The 12,936-nt window shown below is 39.9% G+C and overlaps 1 protein-coding gene across 1 annotated transcript in view; it reads right to left on the bottom strand.

Annotated features, from left to right (window-relative positions):
- LOC131249350 (probable disease resistance protein At4g27220) overlaps window positions 1-11,529 on the bottom strand; it is a 178,180-nt gene extending 166,651 nt beyond the window's left edge. Inside the window, exons 1-2 of the mRNA XM_058250048.1 lie at window positions 10,973-11,529; window positions 8,511-8,607 (exon numbers count right to left, since the gene is read on the bottom strand). The gene's annotated coding sequence lies outside the window, so the exon portion shown is untranslated. The remainder of the gene's footprint in view (window positions 1-8,510; window positions 8,608-10,972) is intronic.
- Window positions 11,530-12,936: the final 1,407 nt, after the last annotated feature.

Raw genomic sequence — 12,936 nt, 5'->3', positions numbered from 1 at the left:
GGGTGGATTGCATCACGGTGGGGCCCTTTAAAAATTCAACGGTAAGTATTCCCTTCTCCCACTTTTTCCTTTATTGTGGCCAACCTAAACCATGAGTCTAACTGGGTTTTGAATTATGCGGCTAAATTTTCATCATAGACCTTGTGGTCATAGTGGATTTCATGAAATTATTGTGTTGGGCCCACCCCTAGCCTACAAGCTAGTAAGCTGGCCTCGATGTGCACGAAGTCTCTTACGGCTTATGTGAATGCCTTAGTGCGCACGAAAATCTCATGCGGTACTGTTCGTAGGAGACCACTACTCTCTCTCTCTCTCTCTCTCTCTCTCTCTCTCTCTCTCTCTCTCTCTCTCTCTCTCTCTCTCTCTCTCTCTCTCTATATATATATATATATATATATATATATATATATATAAAAGTCAAAAGAGGCGGCCATAGTTATTTAATTACCCTTCAGTCTAATGGAAATCTCGGAATATGGCACATACGTAATACATTGCTTTCTTTTCCTCCAGAGGCGAATTGTGTCCTACCCCGCCCAGACGGTAATCCGTCCGAGCAAGTCTGGGCTCTGTGGGGCCTACCGTGATGTAAGTGTTTTATCCACCTCGTTCACCGCTTTTCTCAGATAATTTTAAGGTTTGATCCTAAAAATGAGATAGGTCCACAACTCCAGTGGACCACACCAAAGGATGATGTACTGATAATGACACCCACTGTTGAAACCCTTCTAAGAGCTAGCATGTTTTTTTTTTTTTTTACCATCCAACCTATTCATAAGGTCATGTAGACATGGATGAAGTGAAAACACAAATATAAGCTTGATCCGAAACTTATCCAGCTCCCAAGAATTTTTTTTAATGGTCGAAGTTCAATCCCCACGTTGTGGTCCACTTAAGCCTTGTAACTGCCTCATTTTTGGTTGACATCTTAAACTGATCTAAGAAAAGTGTTGAACGGCGTGGATAAAACACTTACATCACGATGGGCCCCACAAAGCCCTACCTGGACGGATTACCGTCCGGGCTGAGGTAAGACTAGGGGTGTACACGAACCGAGCTAGCTCGGTTAGCTCGCTCAACTCGACTCGAAAAAGAACAATTCGACTCAGTTCGAAGCTAAGTTCGAGCCGAGTCGAGCTGATTTTTTTAGCTGGAAAATGAGTTCGAGCAGGCCCCAACTCGAATCGACTTGGATCGAATCCAACTCAAATCCAGCTTGGATCGAACTCGGATCGAACTAGTTCGGTGACTCGGTTACTTTACCATTGATGTTGCTCACCAACAGTTTGATAAAATGACTCAATGAAATGTGTGTGTGTGTGTGTGTGTGTGAGTGAGAGAGAGAGAGAGAGAGAGAGAGAGAGAGAGAGAGAGAGAGAGAGAGAGAGATGTGGCTAGTATACATACGCAACGAGGAAGAGAAGGTGCTGGGAGATTTTTTACTATGAGGAAGAGAAGGTGCTGGGAGATTTGACTAGAAAATCTGAGAGAGAGAGAGAGAGAGAGAGAGAGAGAGAGATGTGGCTACTGCAATCTGATATTTATTTGGTGAGACAATGACTATTTGACTAGACAATGACTATTTGTATCTATGTTTCCACATGGAAGATTTTCTTCTTCTTCTTCTTCTTCTTTTTAAATTTGGAATTTTCACAAATGGATTTTTATATATTGGAAGATTTTCTTCTTCTTTTGAAGATGCAATTAAGGTGTTTGTAGAAATGCCTCAATGGCGAACTCGGCTTGATCTTGGCTCGAACTCAGTCTGAGCTGGCCCGAGCTGCTGGCCGAGGTAGGACGCATGTGGACCTCAATGAGATCACGGTGTGCATAAACAGTCGTGGTGGTGTGCATAAACAGTCACCACTCCCAAAATCTCCAGCTGTGTTCAGAATGGTTCATCTGTTGGGCTTTTATGTGCAGCCCACAACGCAATAGCCAGCTATATCTACTTATTGAGCGATTCTCAACTGTGTTTTCATTTTTATCAATGGCTAGATATTGTTTTCTAGAGTCCTATTCATCCTTTTAATAGCTCATTTTAGGACATAAATCCAAAAATGGGGCAGATCCAGACTCAAGTGGGCCATTTGACGGGGAATATTGGAGCAGGAAATGAGGGAGGAGTAGAAGGTGCCTAAAATTGAAAACCCTCCTAAGGTCCATTGATGTCTATATGCCTTCTAAACCGTTCATAAGGTTACTCCCACTGAAATGAACTGGAAAATTAAAATATTTGCGTGATCCAAAACTTCTGTGGCTCCAATGAATGTTTGAACTTACGGTGGGCATTAAGTCCCACATTTTCCGATCATGGGGTCCACTTATAGTTTTGGATTTGCCTCATTTTGAGGTCATGTCCTAACATGAGCTGGAAAAATGGATGGAGCGGGTGATTTCTCACAACATCACGGTGGGTCCCACTTAGGGGGTTGGGTTGAGTAAAGTCTGTGGAGATCTAATTTACTCTGGACGTGAAGGAGAGTATTGAGGTTTTTTTTTTTTCAAAATGTAAGGATTTCATTTCAATGGCAAATATGTTATACAGCCATCAAAAGCAGCAAAGAAAACCCCACCGCAGCATAAAAAAAAATGGGGGCACCAAACAGAAACAAAAACAAGGGACAAATACCCCTATACAAAAAGGAAGAGCCACCTAGGGGCCCTCCTTGGTGACCCTGATGGAGCCCAACCCCACTTTGTCTACGAAGACCAAACCCCGGATATAGGCCAGAAGATCTCTAACATTCTCAAAAAGGAGAGTGGTTTGCGACTCACTCCCCATTCGGACTAAGCCGTCCACCGGACCGTTCCCCTCTCTCTTGATGAGCTTGAAAGAGATGTGACCTTCAACCAAAGAAGGAGAGTATTGAGTAAATTCTGTTGGTTCATGGTGATGTATGTGTTTTATCGTTGCCATCCATTCATTTTTCCAGCTCATTTTAGGGCATGGCCCCAAAATTGAATATATCCAAAGATCAAGGAGACCACACCATAGGAATCAACGGGAATTGAACTTCTACCGTTGAAAACTTCCTGGGGGTATACACAAAAGTTACGGATCAAGCTTATATTTGTGTACGTTTTCCTTTCATTCATGTTTACGTGACCTTATAAACTGTTGGGATAAAACCGAATCCTTCCAAAACCAGCAAATAAAGGAGAGTGATAGTTATCGAGCGAAAGAAATAGCTAGGGACAACCTCATAGGCACAAAAATGCTTATTTTCCAGTAAAAGTACAGAGAAACAAAAACCATTCTCACCGAGAGTGACAAAGCCTTACAAAGCAGTAATTATTACAACTATAAGTGCTTCAAAATAAATATAGAAGACATAGTGAGCTCCTAGAAATGCTTCTACACGTTCGGAGGTTACCATTGCCGGAGGCTGATTGCATACCTCCCTGGCGTGTTACGTGGCAATGTTCTATGCACCCAAAATGATGTATGTATGACATCCACACCGTCTATTCATTTCTAGAGATCATTTTAGGGCATGATCACGAAAATGAGGTAGATCCAAAGCCCAAGTGAATCACACCACAGAAGCAGTGGGACAATGATATTTCATCATGCTTGCGTTTTAGCTTTTTCGTTTTCCTTTTCAGAGTCTCTACATTGTTGTTGAGGTCTTTGAAATAACCGATGTGCCGAGAAATAGGAGCCGAGAAGAAGAGAATGATTTCCCACAAGTCCATTCTAGATAGATGGATGAATGGATGGATGCGTGGGAGATAAGGGTGCCTTTGAAAGTAGCAGAGGAATGAAATGAAGGCACCGTTGAAAGTAATGCTGTGAAATCTCCGTTTATATGACTTCACTTTTAAGAAGCTGAGGAGAGGAAGGAAGAGAAACTGTTAAGAAAAGAGAGAACAAGCGGATCGACTGGACGCGGATTAGCTACTGACACGTGGAGTAGCGAGACTAGCTACTGAAGTGACGTCACCAAGTGAGCCCCACGATGTATGATTTGTATCCACACCGTTCATACATTTGTAGAGATCATTTTAGCATATGAACCAAAGAATGATGAGGATCCAAGGCTGGAGTGGACCCCACCACAGAAAACACTGAGGAGAGTGATGCCCACCGTTGAAACCTTCCGAAGGTCTACCATGATGTTTTTTTGAGATCCAACGTGTTCATGTGTCAAGGCATACATGAAAGAAGGGAAAACACCATGTTGTTTTTTTGAGATCCAAAGTGTTCATGTGTTAAGGCATACATGAAAGAAGGGAAAACGCAAATATCAATTTCATCGGAAACTTTTGTCACCCTTAGAAGTTTTTAACGGTGGACTTCACTTTACCCACTGTTTTCTATGGTGGAGTACACTAGAGATCTAAATGATTCTTTAGACCTTTCCCTAATACGATATCTCCAAATGGATAGACGGTGCGGATACAAAACATACATCATGGTTGGGCGCACCGAACTTGGTGACGTCACTTCGGTCTGCTTACTCAACTTTTCAGTAGCTAATCCGCGTCCGGACCTACAAACAGCGACAGTGCTTCGTGAGTCCCATCATGGTGTACCATACATCAGCTATATAGCTGGTGGGACGCGGATTGCGTCCTACCCCACCCGGACGGATGTGGGGCCTACCGTGATGTAAGTTTTTTATCTATGCTTTTAGATAATTGTAACTGTGAACCAAAATATGAGGCAGGTCCGAGGCTTAAGTGAACCACAAAGTGGGGATTGAACGTCCACCATTAAAAATTACTTGGGAGCCGGAGAAGTTTCGGATCAAGCTGATATTTGTGTTTTCACTTCATCCACGTTTACATGACCTTAGAATAGGTTGTATGGTAAAAAAAAGCATCACGTTATCCCTTAGAAAGGTTTCAACGTGGATGTCATTATCAGTGCAGCTTCCTTTGGTGTGGTCCACTTAATCCTTGTAGCTGCCTCATGTTTTGGCTCATAGCTTAAAATTATCTGAAAAAATCGTTGAACGGCGTGGATAAAACACTTACATCACGGTGGGGCCTACAGAGCCCTGTCCAGGCGGGGTAGGACGCAATCCGCGTCCATAGCTGGTGCACGTACTTGTCGTGCGAAGACGAGCGCTGACTCTCCTCGAGCTCCGAGTTGTACGAACGGTTCAAAGGAGAACAAAGTTACATGGGCCCACGATGATGTATTTGTTATATCCATACGTTCATCCATTTTTCGAGATCATTTTATAGGATATCTAGAAAATGAATCATATCCAAAGATCAACTGGCAACACCACAAATAGCAGTGGAGATAATGATTTTCACCGTCAGAAATTTTGTAGGGCCCACCGTAACATTTATTTTCCATCCAATCTGTTCATGAGGTCACAAAGAAATGGAGGAAGAGAAAAAACAAATTTCATATTGATGCAAAACTTGAGTGAACCCCAGAAGGGTTTCAATGGCAGTTGTTCTCCCAATGCTTTCTCCGGTGTGGTATACTTAATCGTTAGATCTGTCTATTTTTTTGCTTCGAGCCTTAAGACGAGCTCAAAAATAGATGGTCAATTTAGATATATCACATACATCATGATGGCACCCATAGAATTTGTTGACTTCAATACACCATCTATATATCATGTGTGGTACACTAGCCAATCCGCTACCACAAAATAGACGTGTCTATTTGAGCCCATTGTGATGTGATGTTTTAATCCCACCTAATCTGTCCATCATGCGGGCGTTGTTGGAAGTGGATTGGCTGCAGTACGTATTGACGTCATCAAGTATTGCCGGTCCCATCATGAGATATGTGTTATATCTAAACTATCCATCCATTTGGCAAGCTCGTTGCAAGGCTTGAGCGGAAAATAAGACAGATCTAAAGCTAAAGTGGATCACACTGAAAAAAGCAGTGGTGGATTGAACTAATTCTACCATTGAAACCCTTTTAGGGGTCGCAGAAGTTTCGAATTAATATGAAATTTGTTTTCCCTCTCCATCCAGGTATTCCGTGACCTTATTAACAGATTGGATGGAAAATAAATGTTATGGTGGGCCCTGTAAATTTTTTAACGATAAAAATCATTATTCTGCTGCTATTTTTGGTGTGGTCCTTTTGAGATTTGGATATGTTCAATTTTTTAGCAAATGCTCTAAAATGATCTTAAATGATCTTGAAAATTTGATGAACTATAATAAATACATCATTGTGGGGCCATGTAACCTTATATCCTTTGAACCGTTCGTACAACTCCGACCTTACGAATGATTTGGATAGCAAATAAACAACGTAGCGAGCTTCGAGAATATTTTTTCCTACCTACAGCAATTTAAAATAAAACAAAATATTATTAATGATTATCCAGTCAAAAGTAAAAATTAAAATATTATTAATAGTTATCCAGTCAAAAGTATGTTGTGGGTAGAATAAGTAGAGATGAATGCTATTCTTGCATGAGACATCCAAGGGTTATGATTATTTTACCAAGAAGGGTATAGGATATATGGTCCATCAGTTTAAGGGTCATATTCGAGAGATGTGCGTGGATGAGGTATAAGTGTGCTAAATTTGGTCGTAAGACAATAATATATCTTGTCTCATATTCTACAAAAGATAAAAAATAAGACAATAAAAGAAAATATAATAAATTGTTAATTTTCAAACATTTGTAGTTTATCACTAATTAGATTTTTATGAAAAAATATTTATTTTCGGACATCGGGAAGTTCTTTAGACAAATTATATCAAACAAAATTTTCAGTACTCATAAATACTTGAATTCAGCATTTTAAGTTTTCAACAACTAAATTAATTTTCAAATCTTATTTTTTAATTTATCGAACGGTACCTTTGAAACTGACATTGTTTCTAGCTCTCTTATTCAGCTCTCTCACAGAACTTATTTAGCTTTTAGATGAGGAGGAACTCAATTTATAAACTTGAAATAAAATGAAATAAAAGATAACACTTACAATAGTAAATACTCCACTACTGACACAACAGATAATAGTATGTTGCCGATGCAATAATACACAACATTAAATACTATATTACTACAATAAAAACACTGCATTTTCATGTTCCACAATCTACACGGCAGGACACACACAAACGAGGCATGGCCACAATCACATTTTCATGTGCCTCAACATTCATTTTGCCTTCCCAACACTAGAACCATGAAACATTAACAGATGTAACATAATGGAATAAACATTAGCACGACTTGCTCTATTTTTTACTAACATCATCGATTGTATTTAGTTGTTTTCAAGAAGCCTATAATGCTCATATCATGGCCAATTCAAACAATCAGACCAGCTCTTTCTCAAAGCATAAGTGTGTTCCACCTAATGAATTTATCAGCCTGCTTTTCAAGACAAGATGTTTGTATGGCCTGGATCCGTCATAAGTTTGTCACATGGAGGGGCCCACTTCTCAGCGAGTCCATTAGTCCTTTGAAACAATGTTAAATCTAATTGTCCTCCGATCAAAGAGAAATGTTCACATAACCCTTTCTTTCCCTCCAACATGTTATTCTAAAGAACATCTCATCCGTCAAAATGGTGGCCCCCAACATAAGGATCACCAAAACCATGGATATAATTCAAACTCATTAGTTGGGGTCAATACTCTTGTCCCGGTGGTAGAGTCACAAGAGTTTCAACACCAGGTCAAGGGTTCAAGTACCCATAGGTGGTGAAATCCCAAAACTCATCAGTTGGGCTTCACCATCGACATTGATGGGAGCAAGGATTCATTTTGTGGTTGTGGCCTACCTAATTAATGAGTAGATTGGTCCTATGTTTCCCTAAAAGATGTTTATGGTGCAGCCCACCTTTTGGATGGCTTGGATGATCCACACAAAATGAACGTTCGGCAGGGAGAAATCATAGTACAGAAAGTTCAGATGGAAGCTTTTGCTTGTGAACATTTCTCAACCATGGGAAACGTATGAACAAATCGGCATATGAGGCCCACCGTGATCTTCCAGAGACATCCGACATGTCCATCATGTGAACCCCTTAATTTTCTCCTGTGTTACCCAAAATAAGGCTAATAAAAACTCAGGGTATGCCACACCACAGTGAAAGTTGGGATGGGGACTCCCACCGTTGAAATCCTTCCATATCATATTTGGGGTCTGTTGATTTTGCATATTCAATCTAAACGGTTCAGAGGATGCATAAAGAGGATGAATGAACACCCAAAAAATTAGGCTATTTCAAAACTTAGGTGGGTCACGAAATGTTAAAGCATGATTTTACAAGATATGCCCACCTGAGTTTGGATCGACCTGAGTTTCAGAAGCCAACAGGAATAAGAGGGCCACACGTGAAGGATGGATTAGATGTCACTAAAACATCACAGTAAACCCCAAACGCGAGTTTGTGGGTAGAAACGCATGTGTGTATTGGATTCGGCCGAAAACCATGAACCGATGATTGTGACTACCATTTAGGTAGATAGATGAATTTAGAACAAATGAAAATAAAATTTCCAATGACCAATGACTATGACTAGCATTCAATTCTAAAAATAAAAGGTTAGGATATTCTACCAAGCTTGATTATGGACCAATAGTTGGTTGCTCCTGGCTAGAATATGGACAGTTCAAATTGTACACCTCAGCATGTGGCCTTGGGAGGGAAAATGAGCTGGCATTGGGAAACATAAGGAAAATATACAAGAGAAGAAGAAATTAGTATTTAGTACATAGATATAAACACCTCATAAATGTTATCAGATGTCTTCAATCTAACTGAGGTCAAGGGTTCGTAGATTCCGTTAACTAACCACTCGATGCAATTAAAAAATTTAGAAAAATTCCTGTTGCTTGTTAAATGGTTTTGGAGTTGCTACTCGGTGCCATGGAAGGCTGCTTCAATGTTATTGACTAGTCTTTAATGGCTGTCAATGCATTCAAATGTCCAATCAATGAAGTGCACAGAATTATGTAAGTGCGTAATTTGTTTCTAATTCCGATTGTGATAGAATATACATCAGTGTAATTAAAATTAAAATATTCTAAGTAAATGTTAAGACATTCTAGGGTGTTCCAGAGCAAAGCCAAGGTTTTGAGAAGAAATTTTGGGGTGGTTTAGATTAGTAAGCACATTCATATCGTGTAATATCATTTAATAGTGGATTGATTGTTACTCTGTGCCTTGGTATTTTTTCATGAAATTTTTCCACGTAAAAATCATGTAATCTTTGCGAGTTTTGGTTTGTGTTTGATTTCGCCTTGCTTGATTAAATTGGAGTTTGCTTCTTGGCAATCCCCTAACAGGCTTACCATGTATAGATCATCACATCGATGTATTTTGGGACCATATTGACATGTGTCGAATTCAATCCATGCTTTATGTTAGGCCTTCCATAAAGATACAAAACTCAGGTGGGCCATACCGAAAGAAATAATGCAAAATTAATTCACCAACCTAATATTCCGATTTCAAGTGATTTGACCAATCTGAAATTCCAAAAGTCTTGAACTTGATAGGGTATATCTTACTAATGGGCTGGATGGGTATAGACATAAGGGTGGCCCACAATACAATTGTATATTTGTCTATGGTGGGCCCTTTCCTCGATCGTTCTCACTATTTTGGCACCTGAGTTTGATTTTGGATTGAATTTTAGGTAAGAGTTAATAATAAATGGGTGCAGTTGGTGAATGAAATGTATTTCAGGAGAAAAAAAAAACCATGATGGAATGACTACAAAGCTCTCTTTTTGTATCAAATCGACACAACCCATTTGCAATGACATAGACAGATCATGTCCGAGTTAGGTCCACCAATGAATGCAACAACTCATGCCAATTGATCAAAAGGTGTAAAATCGTGCCTAAAATCACTAAATTCACACGATGTGGCCCATATGAGTCCATCTTGGTGGGGCATGTTAGATGGATGAATTCGATAGCATATACAAACCATAATGGATACCACACACCTTTTAAAAGGTTTTAGGTGGGTGTTTATCCGAACGTTCCCACTTGATTTTCAAATCAGCTAGATTTTTGGGTTCATGTCCAAATTTGACCTTTGCTCCCATTCAAATCAGCTAGATTGTTGGTTTCATGTCCAAAATTGGCCTTTGTTCCCAAAAAATTTAGCTAGGTTTTTGGGTTTATGTCTAAATTTGGCCTCTGCTCCTGTTATGGGGAAAATAGGCTGGCCAATAATTCAAGGTCAGGTTAGACACTCGTGCACTCAACCAGGTCAGGCAATAACAAACCTAAATGGGAAATCTGTCACTCGGCTCTACAACGAGCAACAGTCGGGTTCAAGCTCGGTCTCTCATCAGTAGGTCGGAACATAGGCTGACCTACACAACACCAAAGGAAACCCAAGCACGTGCCGAAAGGATCAGGTCAGGCCCCAGTCGGCATCCCCCCAGCTCGGGTTGGCAAAGACCCCATCAGCCTCCTACTGCACACCTTCGGTGATTTCGAACAATCAAAGATCTGCTCAGGATCTTCTCCAAAGAACTTGAAAAGCATCCGTGACATACTCGGGATCCCGAGATCTTCACCAAGGATCTCGAAAAATTTTTCCACTCATTTAGGATCCAAATCCCTCTACAATACACACCTACCAAATAAGAAGATCTCCCCTATGTCATCGTCTCTCCTCAACTATAAATAGGAGCACCTCTAATGGTAAAAATTACGCACAATCTTTAGCTTAAAACTCCTTACTTGACTAAACCCAGATTCCCTACCTCACTTAGGCATCGAAGGGTCCCCTGTACTAGCCAGGGTCTCCTTTGTTCATCTCTTGTGCAGGTATACGAAGGTCGAGCGGAAGGCTAACCAGATTTTTGTATCAACAGCTCCCAAAAAATCTAGTTGATTCAATACTTATGTGCATCACTGCTCAAGTTTTTTGAAAACAAAGCAGAAAATAAAATTTCTTAAAGGTTTAGATTAATTAATTAAGCTTTGTGGATCACCACAAGATATCATCAAGCATCTACAATTAATTAAAAATACCGAGACTTTGGATCTACTCATACCTTTTAATCATTGCTATTGAGTACTGTTGGACGGTCGATGCTGTATTTGAAAGGAAAAAGTTCTTTTTCAGAGCTATCTCAAATGAGCAGATGAAGAAAGCCTATATAGACAAACTTAGGAGAAGGGTGTGGTAGATGGATGGATGGGCAGATATAGTGTTTTGTTTTTTTAAAAGATTGCAGAGGAATGAAACAAAGGTACTGGTGGAAGTGGTGCTGTGAAAAATCTATGGATGTTACTTCACTTTTAAGAAGATGAGGAGAGGAAGGCGCGCAGAGAAACTGCCGAGAAAAGAGAGAGTAAATCACTTGAAATTAGATCAAATCACTTTTAAGAAGCTGAGGAGAGGAAGGTAGAGAAACTGCTGAGAAAAGAGAAAGTAAATTAATCACTTGAAATTAGAGCAAAGGAGAGGAAGAAAGAGAAACTGCTGAGAAAAGAGGAAGGAAATCGCTTGAAATTAGAGCTGAGGAGAGGAAGGAGGAGAAACCAGTAAGAAAAGTGAGTAAACTCACCTGAAATTAGAGCTGAGGACAGGAAGGAGGAGAAACTACTAAGAAAAGAAAGTAAATCCACCATGATATAACGTTTTAGTGACGTCAAATCTATCATGTGCGGCCCTCCTGTTCTCCTTGGATTCGAAGTCCAGCCAGTATGCGACTAGCCAATTTCACGTGGTTGGAAGCTACATGGGGCCCACCAAGATATACCTGAGAATTCTACACGGTATATGCCAAATGCTCAGCTGCCAATCAGTTGCACTAGTTCTCATGAGAACTTTTTTGGGAACTCATCATACATTATGTGAGTCCGTAATCTGAATGGTCCACTTGATGCAGCACCCTATGAAGCTCCTATGGCCCAACTTTTACTTTGATTCAAAACTTTGGTGGGCTATTGGAAAAGAAAACAGTTTTTTCCATTGATTTGTATTTCTCTTTGCTATGGCCCACGAGAGTTTTAGATTAGGCAAAAATTGGTCACCAAAAGTTTCATGGGATGCGCATCACATGAACCATTCGGATTAGACACCCATGACACATGTGCAAGGCGCGCATGTGCATGGGTGAGCATGCCCCTCCCACACACATATATATAGTTAGTTATTTGGTTAGTTGAAATGACCTAATCAATGGTTTGAATGGCATAAACAGTATGGTAGGCCTAAGAGGGTTATAGTGGGGGGCATTTCCATCCACACTCTTTCCCATGGAGTGGTCCCATTAAGTTTTGGATCTGCCTCATTTTTGGCATCACGGACTAATATGAGCTGGATAAACTCATGGCCTGACTTTTAGTGTCCTATCATCCTAATCAGATGCATCTTTTGAATGGATTAGATGACATATACAAAATGTGGTAGGCTCACATACAATCCGGAAGGATTTTACCATGGGTGTCCACATCCCAATTATAAAATTTGTGGCATGGCTCACCTGAGTTTTGAGTTGGCCATATTTTTGTATGCAACTAAGAACAATAGGGGTTGTTTGGCACCATGGATTTGGGAGGGTTTGATGGTATATTTGGCCCCATAAAGTAATTGGGGTGTCAAGTCCCCATCCATGCTAAAAGCTTAGATCACATTTAAAATCCTTCAAAGAGTTACATGTGTAACATGTGTGTCACTAGACTACTAATTTATTTGGCACATGATCCACTAGTGATATCCTAAAACAATTAGATTATCAATTGCATCACTATAATTACTTTAATATGATGATCAACACCCTCCAAACATTGTCTATGTAAGTCAATAATTAAAAATCATTGGTTAGTCACTCAAATGTGATCTTGTGCTTGTGGCCCATCTGAAACATGAAATTTCATCATTTTCAAGCAAAGTATATATTTCAAAGGGCTTGTTACAACTATTGTGTAAAACATTACATATGTACACTAATTAGAGATATTAAAGTTAATTTAGTAATTAAATATAAACTCTTATAAATATATTATATAC

The sequence above is a fragment of the Magnolia sinica genome, chromosome 6 (assembly GCF_029962835.1).
Source record: "Magnolia sinica isolate HGM2019 chromosome 6, MsV1, whole genome shotgun sequence".
In the NCBI taxonomy this organism is placed as follows: Eukaryota; Viridiplantae; Streptophyta; class Magnoliopsida; order Magnoliales; family Magnoliaceae; genus Magnolia; species Magnolia sinica.
The sequence above is the reverse complement of the archived record's forward strand: the minus strand, read 5'-3'. Positions and strand labels throughout refer to the sequence as shown.